The sequence below is a fragment of the Cryptotermes secundus genome, unplaced genomic scaffold, assembly GCF_002891405.2.
Source record: "Cryptotermes secundus unplaced genomic scaffold, Csec_1.0 scaffold693, whole genome shotgun sequence".
Lineage (NCBI taxonomy): Eukaryota > Metazoa > Arthropoda > Insecta > Blattodea > Kalotermitidae > Cryptotermes > Cryptotermes secundus.
The window spans coordinates 1,356,535-1,371,017 of NW_019722434.1; the positions used below are offsets into that span (position 1 = coordinate 1,356,535).

The window sequence follows — 14,483 nt, forward strand, 5'->3', positions numbered from 1 at the left end:
ACTTTTTAACAATCATTATATTGAATACTCAGCTATGAGAATGCGGTATGCTAATGCGTATATTAATATATTTTAAATCACGAACTTTTATTCACATAACGCATTTGACACCAAGTATGTAATCTTCAGGTATGTACGTCATCAAAGTCACAGATCAAACTTATTGATGGCTGCTGCTGCAGAATGTTTATAAAATATAATTTGCCTTTGTATGTAGTCTTCTGGTGAGTCATTTGTTGAGTTTTCATATTACTCACTGTTAAAGGAGAGAGAAGTGTAAATGTGAAGAATATGATCTGGGCCCCCCTGAGCTAAGCTACACTAATCTAATATAAATCAGAGGGTTGTTATTAAACTGACATATTCTGTATACTACTGATCATCATGTTTTGCTTGAAGAACCAACGTTTTGGAAGCAGGGTCTGCATTCTTTGTCAGGTAAAAGTATTTAAATTTTAATTTTTTTATTTAATTCGCTTATTGGGGGGTGGAGTTCAGCTGGGTCCACTCGGCATGCGGCCACTGATTGGCTTATTGTACCTGCTCCGAGTGATTATGATGATGGAGAATTTGGTGGAATGAAGATTGGCAGGGGAAACCGAAGTGCTTGGAGAAAACTTGCCCCAGCGCCACTTTGTCCACCACAAATCACACTTGACCAGGCCCGGGATCAAACTCAGGCCACCACGGTGGGAAGCCTGCGACTAACCGCTTGAGCTGTGGCACGGCCCAGTATAAAAGTATGAAATCTGCCTAGTTAGATCAAGTAGATGAGATTAATCCGTGGCAGTAGAGATTAATTCCGTCTAACAGACCCAATAATACTTTTACATTGTGGAGCTGGCTTTCAAAATATTCTGTATCCTTAACCAAAGTGAGGCAGTGGAAAATACCACCATATGTGACATTTTGCATTGATCTAACCTGACTAACAGGTAGATGTTGGGATAGTACCATGATCAGGCCACTTCCTTCCAATCCACTGATCATCATACAACTGAACACTATTCAGTGTAGATACTGAGATCATGGCCGCGCCATAGCTCAAGCAGTTATTCGCTGGCTTCCCACCACGGCGGTCCGGGTTCCATCCTGGGTCTGGTCAAGTGGGATTTGTGGTGGACAAAGTGGCGCTGGGGCAGGTTTTCTGTGAATACTTCGGTTTACCCTGCCAATCTTCATTCCACCAATTGCTCCACAATCACACTCATCTATCATCTGGGGCTGGTACAATAGGCCAGAAGTGGCCGCAGTACAAGGGACTTAGTCCCACCCCACTAGCAATAAAAAAAAAAAGATATTGAGAGCATGGTAAATAACCAAGAAGAACATCTAACAATTTTCTGGGACCCAAAATATATTAATATTTCACAAAATGTTTCAGTCTGGATGCCCGTGCAAGTACAATACAGGTTACAGTGAAGTCTGGAGGTATGAAGTTACTGCAGATTCAGGACAATGGGACAGGAATTCGAAAGGAGGATCTTGGTATTGTGTGTGAACGTTTTACCACTAGCAAACTGGAAAAGTTGAAGACTTATCCACGATAACCACATATTGTTTCAGAGGAGAGGCACTTGCCAGCATTAGTCACGTGGCACATCTCACCATTGTCACCAAGACAGCAAATGAGCAGTGTGCATACAGGTATTCAGGCCAGTGTTGACAGTGATAGGCGTGCTTCTCGACCCACATTTGCAGACATCGAACCCAAATCCACCATCCAGTCATTTATCTGTACTGAGGCCATGGAAGAAGTCCCATGGATTGACCCCCTTCATCCCCCTTAAATTTTAATGCCTCCCCCTCCAGCTTACTTCCCCATTTTCCCCTGCAATCATCTAGCAATAACCCCAGAGGAGGCTTAGAGTTATGTCAACTCCATCTTCAGTGGCATTAGTTTTTATGGCCTCATAATAATTTACTGTACTGTGCAGACTGGTGTTGTGGTAATACTGGACTTACATTTTGGAAATATCCAGTTTGAATCTTTGTCTATCCTTAGTGGGGTTTTTCATGGTGTTTCTCAGTATCTCCAATCAAATGTAGCAATGCCTTGAAATAATTCAGAGCTGTCTCTTTGCAACTGCTTACATTCCCATCTGTGCAGCTCACTCCTCCCTTTGCAAACATCTGCCATATAGAAAGCATGGACCTAACAGCTGTGCTGTCCAATCTGCATCTGTTTGCTGCTCCCAAACTGGCTCCAGTATGCAGTAAGTTTGGGCACCCCTGTGATATAGTCTTTCCATTCCGGATGGCAATACCGCTGGTTTCAGTTCAGAATGGCTTGAGCACTGAAGGGAGATGCAGTTGGGATCAATCCAAAGGACTTATTTCTGTGGCCTCAGTGTACAAGTGAAAATGAAAGTGCAAAATTTTGGTATATCAGAATATTCTATTTTCCTTTTCTGTGTTGTGTTATTTTGAAAGACCACTTGTTCTGTGTGACAGAGCTTCATATGAGACAGCAAGCTGAAGGCACCTGCAAAGCCTTGCACAGGCAACCAGGGCACACAGATAACTGTGGAAGATCTGTTCTATAACATGTCCACACGAAGGAAAGCTCTGAAGAGTGCCGCCGAAGAGCACAACAGGATAGCAGATGTTGTGGGGCGCTACGCCATCCATAACTGTCATGTTGGCTTCACTCTGAAGAAGCAGGTGAGAGTTTGGCCGACATCAGGACCCCACCAAACTCCACAGTTGTCGACAACATCAGGACCATTTATGGAAAGACCATTGCCAAGTAAACTTATGCTATCTGCAGAAACAAGTAGACATTCCACTGTTTGTCATGTAACCAGTTCAGGAAGAAAACAATAGACACTGAGCAGGATGGTGTAGTGGTAATGCTCTGGTCTTGTATTTGGAAGGTGCTTGGTTCTAATCACAGCTGGAGCAGTAGCTATCCTGACAAATTTTTCATGGTGTTTCTCAGTTCCTGCAGGCAAATACTGAAATAGTATTCTGATTAGGTCATGACCACTTCCTTCCAAATCTTTTCAATTCATCAGTCATCCTGTCACTGAACATTGTAAAGAAACTCACACAGAAAACATACAGAGACTATGTGCCCCTAAATTATGAAATTGATCTTTTGGAAAATTTGCAAATCTCATCTCACCATTGAATTTGAGTCCCAGTAGGATCTCTTCCATGTCGTCCAGACTGGCTCTGGGGCTCACCCAGCCTCCTATCAAATGAGTACTGGGGGTTTCTTTCCCAGGAGTAAAACAGCCAGGTCGTGAAGCTGACCACTCACATCCAACTAGGGCCAAGGTTTTAATGGCATAGTGCTTAATTAGTTAAGTGCAGGGATAACTTTACCTTTACTCCCATGTTGCAAGTGGAATTGTGTACTCGCCAAAATTTTTTCTGTCTGCAGTTGGGTAAAGGCCATCACTCAGAGTGATGGCCTCTACCCAGACATCTTAACCTTTCAGTGCCACAGGACATTATATTCCTACTCACTCCTGGGAATGGAGGATATTTAAACATTAAGAACTAAAACTGGGAAAAGGTCAGTACACCACATAATGTAAGGTAAGATGGGAATGTGAACCATATCATCCCCCTGTGTCACTCACACCTGCGGAAGTGCTAGTCAGTGGCCACCTGCATCCCCTGCTATGTCACCAGCACATCCATTCATGCAGTCTAAATCTCTTAAAAAAGTAGTAGCAGTTCTGCTTTTTGAAACATTTTAAATATTGATCCTAGATTCCTTTTAAGTGCAACTTTATTATCTATATCATTAATTTTATGGTCATATCCTATAATATCTGTAAGGATGAAATTAAATAATAATTAGAGTCTTGGAGGCATGCAATAGGATAGTTGGTTGAGGCACTTTGCTACAAGCTTGAAGGTTGCAGATTCAAGTCCTGATGAAGTAGATTTTTTCAATTTACCCAATCCTTTCAGCCGCACTATGGCCCTGGGGTCGACTCAGCCTCTAACATAAATGAATACCAGCGATCTTCTGGGGGGGGAGGGGTAAAGGGTGGCCAGTGCATAAGACTGACATCTTTACCACCATCTGTGAGCTGATCGTCTAGAGAAAATGTGGGAGCCTCGACATCTCAAAACCCAATGGGCCTTCACAGCCTGTTACAAGGATAGCTTTACCCATTTCTTTTTAATATTAAACAATGTTTATGCACTGAAAACCATAACTGTGGGAGTTAATCATGGGCTTCTCAGTACAGAGAGTCGGTCTTGGCCCAGGATGACTTCATGGGAGGTCTGTGATAGATAAAGTGACCCTGGAGCAGGTTTTACTCTGAGTTTCTTGAGTATCCCCTTGCTGATTGTTCCACCACTGCTCCATACTTCTCTGACATCTCTCCCCCAGTTGTGTGATAACCCTGACTGAGCAGTATGTCAGCACGTTCTTGGTCTTCATCCCTTCAGCACTTGGCTGGTTACACAATAAGGGAATTAGATTAGTTTTTTATGTCTTGAATTTGAATATGAACCTTTATGAGGAGTCACAATTTTGAGAATGCATTCTCATGTCCTGACACAGGGAGCTCCTGGAGTTGAAAGCCGCGGATGATGCACTCAGGCTGAAATTGACGGGATGCATAAGCAATGTTAATTACTCTTCAAAGAAACACATCATGTTGCTTTCATCAATCATCGAATGGTTGAATCTGCAGGTGAGTTTTTGTGACTGTCCTTCCAGTATCCATCTTATCGCATGAGAATATGTGATAATTGTGCAACTTGAACAGCTCAGTGATGTTGAATTTTCCAGTGTTCGTAAAATGGTGTTTTGTACTGTTGTATAATATTGTGTAATTTCACTAACCGTTGATGCTGCCATGTGTGCAGTCTCAGACTGTGTGCTTTCCACCAAAATTTGTATAAATTGGGCTATGTGTTTCAGCACAGTAGTGCCACCTTCAGACTACAAATACCCAACAGTTGATTGTCTCTACTACATTAAGTATCCTGCTCTTAGAACGCACCGTATTATGTAAACTTTCACATAATTGTCATGTTTTTTATCTTTATTTACACATTTTATACACTGTTGCATTTCAAGGGTGTAAATTTTAGTGGACACATGTTTGACCTTTCCTGAGTGGATCCACTTGGGGCACAGCAGTAATACTTCAAACTTGTATTTGAGAGGTGCTCGGTTTGAATCTTGGCTGGGACACTGGCTATCCTGCCTGAGCTGTGTTTGCTGTTTTCCACAGTTCATCCAGCGAATGACCAGATAGCACCTCGATTGGTTAAAGTTAAAGTCATATGACTTGTTTGAGCTTCGTAATTTCAGCTAATGCCGTCATTCACAAGTGAGTGACAGTTGAATGGTGTCATTTAACTGATAATAAGATATAAGTTGCATGAGTGGAGACTCCACATTCATCATGAGACTTCCTTGTTTATTTGGATTTGCAGTATAATGCTACATGTAATATAGTGCACTGTGTGTTGTGTGTTGGCAGCCCTGAAGAAAGCGATGGAGCAAGTTTACAGCATATACCTTCCACAAAATAAACATCCGTTCCTGTATCTAAGTCTAGAGCTGGATTCCAGGAACATAGATGTGAACGTCCACCCAACCAAGCATGAGGTGCACTTCTTGCATGAGGATTTGGTGCTTGACAAGATCAAGGCAGCAGTGGAGGGCAACCTGCTGGGATGCAATACCTCCAGAGTGTTCTACACACAGGCAGGTTTGAAGTTCAATGTACAGCTGAGCAGATTGACTCAGTTGGTAATGTTTCTGCCCATTATTTCTGGTGAGCTACCCAGTTTGCATCTCAGCTGGGGCAGCAGGAATGCTTTTGACTCACATTTGGGAGATGCCCGGTTCAAGTCTCACCTGGGACACTAACTATCCTGACAAATTTTTCATGGTTTTCCTTAGTCCCTCCAGGAAAATGCTGGAACAGTACCTTGATTAGGCCATGCCTGCTTCTTTCCAAATCCTTTCCAGTTCATCATTTCTCAGTCATCCTATCATCCAACCCTGTATTTTCCTTGATACTGAAAGTGTCATTTAGTAATGCAAGGTAAAGGTAAAGCCATCCCTGTAACAAGCCGTGAAGGCTCATAGGGTTGTGAGACATCAAGACTCCCACATTTTTCTAGACAGGCAGCTCATAGATGGTAGTGAGGTTATCAGCATTAAGCGCCAGCCGCTTATTACCCCCAGCAAGATTCCTGGTACTCATTTCTGTTAGAGGCTCAGTCGACCCCAGGGCTATAGTGTGACAAGAAGGATTAGGTAAGGTAAGGTAAATTTGTCCCTGTACTTAACTAATTGAGCACTATGTCATGAGGGTATGTAGGGGAGTGGATGTATAGATTCACAGTTTCTTGACCTCAGCACTAGTTGGAGGTGAGTGGTCAGCTTCACACCTGGCCGCTTTACCCCCATGGAAAGAGCCCCTGGTGTCAATTGGATAGGGGGTTGGGTGGACCGTAGAACTGGTCTGGACACTGTGAAGAGGAGAAAATTCTTGAACCTTCTGAGACTTGAACTCTTGACACCTCTGACCCCTTGATTTTCCAGCTCGTAGCCAGTCACTATACCACCTATGCTACCCCGGCTTCCTAAGAAGGATTAGGTCAATTGAAAATGCTATGACTTCATCAGATGTTGAACTCACAACCTTCTGGTTTGTAGCATAGTGCCTGAATGAAGTACACTACTGCATGCCCCCCATGTCATAATGTACAAAAAATAGACGCTGTGGGTCACAAATTCACCCTTAAGGTAGTTTCGGATGAATGTTAGTTTTCTTTTCATACAAGATCTGAAATGGGAGCAAATTCAGCAACAGCGAATTTTCTCTGAAATGTGATTATTTAGTAAGGAATTCGGATTGCATGTGCACATTTGTCGGGTTGGCTAGCCAGTGCGCATGTAATAGTGCAGTTGCTCTTCCCATCTTGTTTCACACTGTGCAGTGTATTGATATAATTTAAGACGTCTGGAAAGATGACATTTTTATTTTTGTGAACCTTGTATTATTTCTGTCTAGTAAGGACGCGTGTTTTCATTGAAACTGGGTTAGAAAAGTTACGTAGGAAGACACCTCCACTTATAAAGCAGGAGTCAAGGGAAGAACAGGGAACTTTATGATGCAGAGATATTTTCAAGAACAAGCCACTTCCCTAAAGGGGGGGGGGATATTACAGATGTTTTTTCTCCTTTGGCTGCTGTTGCTTCCATTTGTTCCTCTCTCCCCTCAGGTGTGTATTGCCCTGTTCCCTTCAAGTCTTCTCAGACGTTTTCCTGTGTTTCCATACCGAAACAGGTTGCAACTCATTTAGTGCTGTGATGGTTTTTATTTAAGGCCCGGCTTCCTGGTGCTGGTATGCCAAAGAGACCATGGCTGTGGAGACAAACAAGATATATGCCCATCAGATGGTACGGACTGACAGTTCTGTGCAGAAGCTGGACAAGTACTTTGGCTCCCTTGCTGCTGCCACTAAACCCTCCGCCAGGTAACATGAGCCCAATGTGGTGTTACACATCCAACAGGTATTTTGAAAATGGAGGTTTCAATTTGTACTCTTTGTGGCTTCTCATGTCTTCCTCAGTTAGAAGGGATGCAAAAGAAGACATGCTGTGTACTTTCTAAGCACATGCCTAAAGGTAAAGGTATGGTGCAAGGTAGAGCTGTTGCTGTGCTTAGTTAATTAAGCACTGAGCCATGAAGGCATATGGGGCCGTGGAGGTATAGGCTCACACATTCTTAACCCCAGCACTAGGTGGAGGTCAGTGTTGAGCTTCATTGTCAGGCCACTTTACCTCTGGGATAGAGACATCAGTCTCCAATGCATAGGAGGATGTGTGGGCCCCGGAGCCGGTCTGGATGCTGCAGAGAGGGGAAGAACATCTTGCCTCTGCTGGGAATGAAGCCCAGAGCTGTCACTATACTGTCACTGAGCTGCCCTGTTTGAGACTGAGGAAAATCATGGGAAAGTGTCAATCAGGGTAGCAAATTTCCTTACTGAGATTTGAATCCAGAACCTTCTGAACTCTAAACAAGAGTGCTGTCCTTTGCACTGCTGTGGTTCCTGGCAAGGAGCATGACTGCAGTTTTCTGCATTAGGGCCATTACATTTTACACTTTGGGTGCCTGAGTTTTCCCTCTTGACCCTGCACTCAACATCCCACCTAAATTACTTTTCCTACAGTATAGAACCTTTGTATTATACATTAATATGTTAATCGTGTATATCCTTTTGCTGCCTCTACTAATTACTAGTCATCTGTATTTCTTCTTCGCTCTTGTGCTTTCTTACCATTCACGCTCATTTACCTGTATATCTAACCACATACATTTGCTGTTGTCTGTGACTGCTCTTCACTCTTGCACCCTGCTGTACTCCTAATACCTAATTCTGTATCAGTATTCTTAAACCTGTTTTTCTAAAGCTGGTCCCCCCCAAATCCATATCTGCATCTGTGGTTCCAGTCTTCCTCTCTGCCACATGTGGGACGAGTCTCCTGTTCATTGTTTCCCCTAACCCCCTTCTGTCTCTGAACTCCCATTTTCCTAGGAGAATGGATCTTATATGTTTGGGTTGCTCACTCTCACTGTTAAGGATATTCATGACTTCCTGAGCAAGGTACCTTGTTTCTGGAATTATTGAATCAAATTAATGCTTAATGCACACTGTTTATTTCACAGCAAAGCGATGAATCCTGATGAATCAGGAGTTTGTGGGAATGAAAGAGCTTCAGGACCGAACACGCCAGGCAGATATGTGGTCTCAGTACTGAGCGGCATGATGTACTTCCAAGGGATGGGGGTGCAGTGAAAAGTAACAAGTTGCAGCATATGTACTGTCACAGTTGTTTGCAACTGTGCTGAAGAAATGAGGTTGTGCTGTTCTCATCTGTCTGCATCAACTTGTTTCATGATGTCTTTTTTTAATGAGAGTCAGTCAGAAAGTATCTGAAAGGAGGAAAGGAAACAGGACTATGGGAGTTGGTGGCTCCTGATATGTTTGGGGGGATCCAGTCTCCGAAACCTACCCAGTTAATAGAGTTAGTCCTTATCCCCGGAGAGAGAGACTAGCTCTGTCAATTGGACTGAACTGAGTAGGTTCCACTTGAAGGTGGAGTCAGAATCGAGTCTCTGAAATGGATGGGTATTGTCTAGAAACATTATAATTTTATTAACGTACCATTGTCACAAACTTTTATGTCTTAAAGACTAATCTTGGTACTCTCTGCTGTGAACTTGCCTTTGCAGAGTGGAATGCAAGTTGACGAGTGTTCTGGAGCTGCGACGTGACGTGGAAGATGCGACACATGTGGGGCTGAGGGCGCTGCTGAAGAACAGCACTTTCATAGGCTGTCTGAGTCCGAAACAGGCCCTGATCCAGCATGAGACCAAGCTGTTCCTTTGCAACACTGCTCGTCTCAGGTCAGATCACCTTTCACATTGATGCAGTGGTTACATAAGACTCAGTGTGTGTTGCCCTCACTCAAGCATTATCCTGTCATTTACATCGAGGGAAATTGGTTAAGGGGAACCACCTGTCAGGATAGCCAGTGACCTGGCTGAGATTCAAGCTGAGCATCACTTCTTGAACATGATTCTAGAGTGCCACTTATTGCAGGCCATCATGACTTAACCCTCGCCTTCAAATCGTAGCAGCTCTACCCCTCCAATATACTGACTGTCTAACTAACCAAACAACCAACTAACTCCTTGGAACCGTTGTTCTTGAGAAGCTGGTCAAGAATTTCCATCTTATGCAACCTATAATGGGAATTTAACCTGAGTGATCAGGGACGTTGCCAAATTGACTGCCCCAAAGCAATGGATGGTGGGGATGGCAGGGCTCGAGGCTTCCCTTTATCTGCATACTGTTGTATTCCCCTGCACCATCTTCTGGCCTATGTCAACCAGCTCAAAGTGTGTTTATTGCTAGTGGGTGTACTGTTTAGTTATCGCTGGGGATATTGGTATGTATGAAGCAGCTAGACAACCAAAGGAGAATGTAAGGCATTATGCTGAAAGAGGAAGTCTCATGACTCAGTCGATATGTGGAGGGTGTTAATTCATGGAACTCAGTGAAGATGTCAGTATGATGACAGTAACTAGGTTCCTGTTGATTCAGGACAGTATTGGAGTGAATTTTTGTTGTGGAGGTGACAAGCCTAGCTCATGGCAATCTATTCTATGTTAAGAGGATCTTGATAGCTTGTCTTACTGTCACAGATGTCCATAGAACATTTCAGTGTGGAGCAAAGTTCATGACCTGTGAGCAGCAGATCTCTTGTATTGATTTTAATGTTTTTGTCCTGTTCTTATCCTTGCACAGGTGACTGTCCATGGTTCTATGTCAGTGTCATATCTGAAGAAAGCAGTCTTCTGGGATTTGGCACCGTGTATATGTGGTGTTAACCGACGTTTCGGAGGAACGTATCGCCCCCATCTTCAGGGTTGAAGAAAAAGTATAAGTNTATCTGTAGGCATAGTTGGAGCTGCTGCATGTGCCCAATGAGTTGTGCATGCAGACTGCTTGACTTGCCCCAACATTTCGACTCCATCTGTATCATCTCCTGCTCCTCCGCTGTGGCGAGTGAGTTGTGCATGCAGACTGCTCGAATTGCCCCAACATTTCGACTCCGTCTGTATCATCTCCTGCTCCCCCACGCTGCTCAGTGTTCAGTCAGTGCATTTCCAATATATGCCACAAATTGCAAGAATTCATTTCTCCTACACATAACAAGAACCACCTATATATCGCTGTCAGCTTGCCATTTTGGTGCTTGTCTAATCAAGTACTGTACCTGTTATTTTGCAGTGAGGAACTATTCCAGATAATGCTTTTTGACTTCGGTAACTTTGGAGTAATCAGATTTACAGTAAGTATGATTCACATTTCGTACAGAGCAGACAGTATGTAATGCAAATTGTATGTTGGGCATATGTCACACAGGTATAGGGGGCTAGGCTGCATGAACAATTCAGATTCCCAGTGGGGACAGAGACTTTTCTCTACAGTGTCCAGACCAGCTCCGGGGCCTACCCAGCCTCTTATCCAATGGGTGCTGGGGACTCTTAACTGGAGTGTAAAGTGGCTGGGGCCTGAAGTTGAGAACTCAACTTCATCTAGTTCCAGTGGTAAAAATTCATGGAGCTGTACCGCTGCTCCCTCATATGTTTTCATGGCATGATGTTTAATTAAGTACAGGGACAAATTTACCTTTCACCTTCTCTGTGTCACATGGGTAGGAACAGGAAGTTCTGTTGGGAGAACTGAAGGCAAGTGCTACCCTCAGAATGCAGTTGAGTGGGGAAAACACCCACCAGATATTAAGGATTTGCTGTTATTATAAACAGCTGCAGATAGCTGACAAAGATTATTCCTCCAGGTTATGGGTTTGCCAAGGGACTAACAGCTGTGTGCTGTAAGAGTGAACCAGGTCCTCAGACAAGAACCGATTGCTGCCACCTGTCCTGAGTCAGATCAGTCCAGTCCATACCACCCCATCTTATTTTCCTAAGATCCATTTGAATAGTATCCTCCCATCTACATCTAGGTCTTCCTGGTGGTCTCTTTCCTTCTGGCTTTCCCACTAAAACCCATTATGCATTCCTCTTCTCTCCTGTGTGTGTTATATCCCCTGCCCATCTTATCCTCCTTGACTTGATCATTCCAGAAGAGTAATGCAGATTCTAAGGGTTCTGACCACGGTGGGTAATCCTTGGAATTACCGGGTTTTTGGACTTTGTCAGTCATCCGGTATTCTAAAAAGAACACAGCATTTCGGAAACTGGCCCTGTTTCCGTCCAGAGGTGAGGGGGAGAGACACCTGCTCTTTCTAATGGACCCAACAATGTGGGTGTCTGAGGACAGAAATGGGTCTAGTTTGTGGAACGTTGTGTTCTCTAGTGTTTTTTAGACAAAGAAGAAAGTCCAAAACACGCAGTAATTCCAAACAGAAGGATAATATCTTATTTTGGCTCTGAGATTTACTTGACCGTGAAGTGTAGTGGCTTCTGGGATGTGATCCCATGTAGTGTTGGTAGGAACTCGCCAATGTTTTGGAGGAACATACGGTCACTGTCTTCAGGATTGAAGAGTAAGCCAGAAAAGCAGACCTTTTCAGGGCACCCATCTGCCTGATTTCCATGCTACTCTCTCCACAGCAACTTGTTGCTGCTTCCTTGTGTGTCTTTTCTTCTGCTCCCTTTTGCTCTTTATCCCCTGCTGCTTGCCTACATCTGCTGATATGACTTCTTTCCTATCATCCGTCAGGTCTACAAAATTCACTCCTTTTAAGGGTCACAGTAGTTACTTTCCCCTTTGCTCCTATTGGTTCCCTGTAGGGTCCTTTAAGTTTTTTTTTTTCTCAAGTTCTCATTCCATCAGTGGTTCTGCCTACTTTACATGTATTTTACTTCCCTTGTGTGACATAATTTTCTGTACACAGTTCTCTTTGTTTTCAGCCTAATTCTTGCTTGGTTTGCTCTTCATCCCTGAAGATGGAGAGAGTATGTTGCCCCCAAAACATCTGGGAACTTAACCAGACTACAGGGTGCAGTATACCCTATGAAACAGAAATTTTCAATATTTTATTTGTTTCTTTACCAGTTTTCCCACCTGTATGTGATGTATAGTGTTAGCTTGGAAGGTAATCATGAATGATGAAGCGGCCAGTGTTAAAAGAGTAATGTTCAGACAGTTTCCTGGAGGTACCTAACTAATTCATCCAAGCAAAACAGAGCTGAGGGCTGATGTATGAGATACCAAGAGACCAATGCTCTAGCATGAGATTTCTGAAGTCTGTCCTGTTGAACCTTCATTTGTGTTCTCAGAATCCGCTGCCCATTTACGAGATGGCACTTGTGGCTCTGGATGATGCATCATCTGGTTGGACTGAAGTGGACAGACCTAAAACTGAACTGGCTCGATCCATAGAGGAGTTGCTCATGGAGAAGGGACCCATGCTCGATGAATACTTCTCGATGATTATTGATACCAAGGGGAACTTGTGCAGCTTGCCTCTGCTGCTTGGTGGGTCTCAGTCTTAAGTGCAGCAGAACAAGTCGAGAGTGATTTACTCCTGCACCTGATGATTATTAGTTGGCTCTGAAACTCATCAGGTTTGGCAAAAAGTACAAATACTTGCAGATGTTTGTTAAAGGATGGGAGAGTATGTATGCTTTGTCGCTGGCTGTGCTGCATGAATGCCAGGGTGAAGGGAGCACCTGTGGCAAAATCAAAGTACTATCCTAAGATTTGCTTGGAGGGACCAAGGAAGACCATAAAAGATATGATTTGTGGGTAGCCAATATCCTGGTCAAGATTTGAACCAAACACCAGTAACAGTTGTTGGTAAAGTAACCTGCTCAGTTTTGCCCATTGTTATTCAGAACAGGAACAGTGGGATGAGGGAAACATGCAGCATGCATGATTCAGACAAGAAATACTTGACAAAGGTTTTTTTTTTAAGTGTGAAAGAGACTGAGTACATCAGCTACTGGCCTGTGCTGATGGTGCTAGTTTAGGAAGTGAAAACAAAGAGCACAGAAACTGATGAGTACTACATGATCATTCACTCATATGAGGCCCCACATTATTAATTATGAATCATGCAGTAATTTCCCAATGAGAACTAATCATGGCTGTGACATAGCTAGGTAGAAGTTGAGGCAGTTGGGTTACAGAAACTGTTGAAACTGGTTTCCCTCTCCCTGGAGACAAAGACTGTTGTAGCCAGGATGACAGGTGGGATTGCAGAAATGGTGTGAACTGGGAAGGCAGACCCCAGGGTAGTGTTGTAAAGATTAGTTTTCATTGGTAAATTACTGTCTGATTTGTAATTATTAATTCAAGTCCCCCTCTTAGTGAATCACTTTGTATCTTCTGGGTTGTAATGTTGAATAGTCTGGTAGATGTTCACCAGTGCTTTGGGGGAATGTATTGCATATGTCTTTGATCCTGAAGATGGAGGCAGCATGATCTCCCAAACCATCACTTATCACAAGATGGTACTTTCCATAGTCACTGCTGTGAGATCCTCAAATCTGACAAAAGAAACTGTTAGACACTTGTAAGGATGTTGGTCTAGAAGTGAATGCAGAGAAAACTAAGTACAGTGTATGTTTTTTAAGATGCAAGGTTTTTACAGCACTGGATATTTATATTGTGGTCTGCATGACCTCATGTAGCCTGGTAGGTGCATATCAACATTAGAGAGGAACATATTTATTCCATTTTCAAGGTAGAAGACTGATGAATGTTTGTCTGTGATATGTGATATGCCCGTATCTTGAGGCCATCTTCACGTTCATTGCACCGCGTTGTGGTGAAAAATGGCTCCATTTGACACTGCTGCTGAGCAAGTTGTCTCAATTTGTCAACCACAAAGTTTGGTTACCAGCATTTCAAAGAAGCCTACTGTACCTTCATCTGAGTACAGTCATCCTTGGCTTTGAGTTTCGTTGAGATCTGTGACCAAGATGTATGTGTTTAAGTGGGGC

General features: G+C 43.4%; 1 non-coding gene across 1 annotated transcript in view; it reads left to right on the plus strand.

Moving 5' to 3' along the window:
- Nucleotides 1-2,149: 2,149 nt before the first annotated feature.
- The window catches only part of LOC111861464, a 30,286-nt gene continuing 17,952 nt past the window's right edge, over nt 2,150-14,483 (plus strand). Inside the window, exons 1-8 of the transcript XR_004512686.1 lie at nt 2,150-2,209; nt 2,455-2,749; nt 4,532-4,664; nt 5,463-5,759; nt 7,323-7,473; nt 9,234-9,407; nt 10,798-10,858; nt 12,816-13,014. This is a non-coding gene — a transcript (DNA mismatch repair protein Mlh1). The remainder of the gene's footprint in view (nt 2,210-2,454; nt 2,750-4,531; nt 4,665-5,462; nt 5,760-7,322; nt 7,474-9,233; nt 9,408-10,797; nt 10,859-12,815; nt 13,015-14,483) is intronic.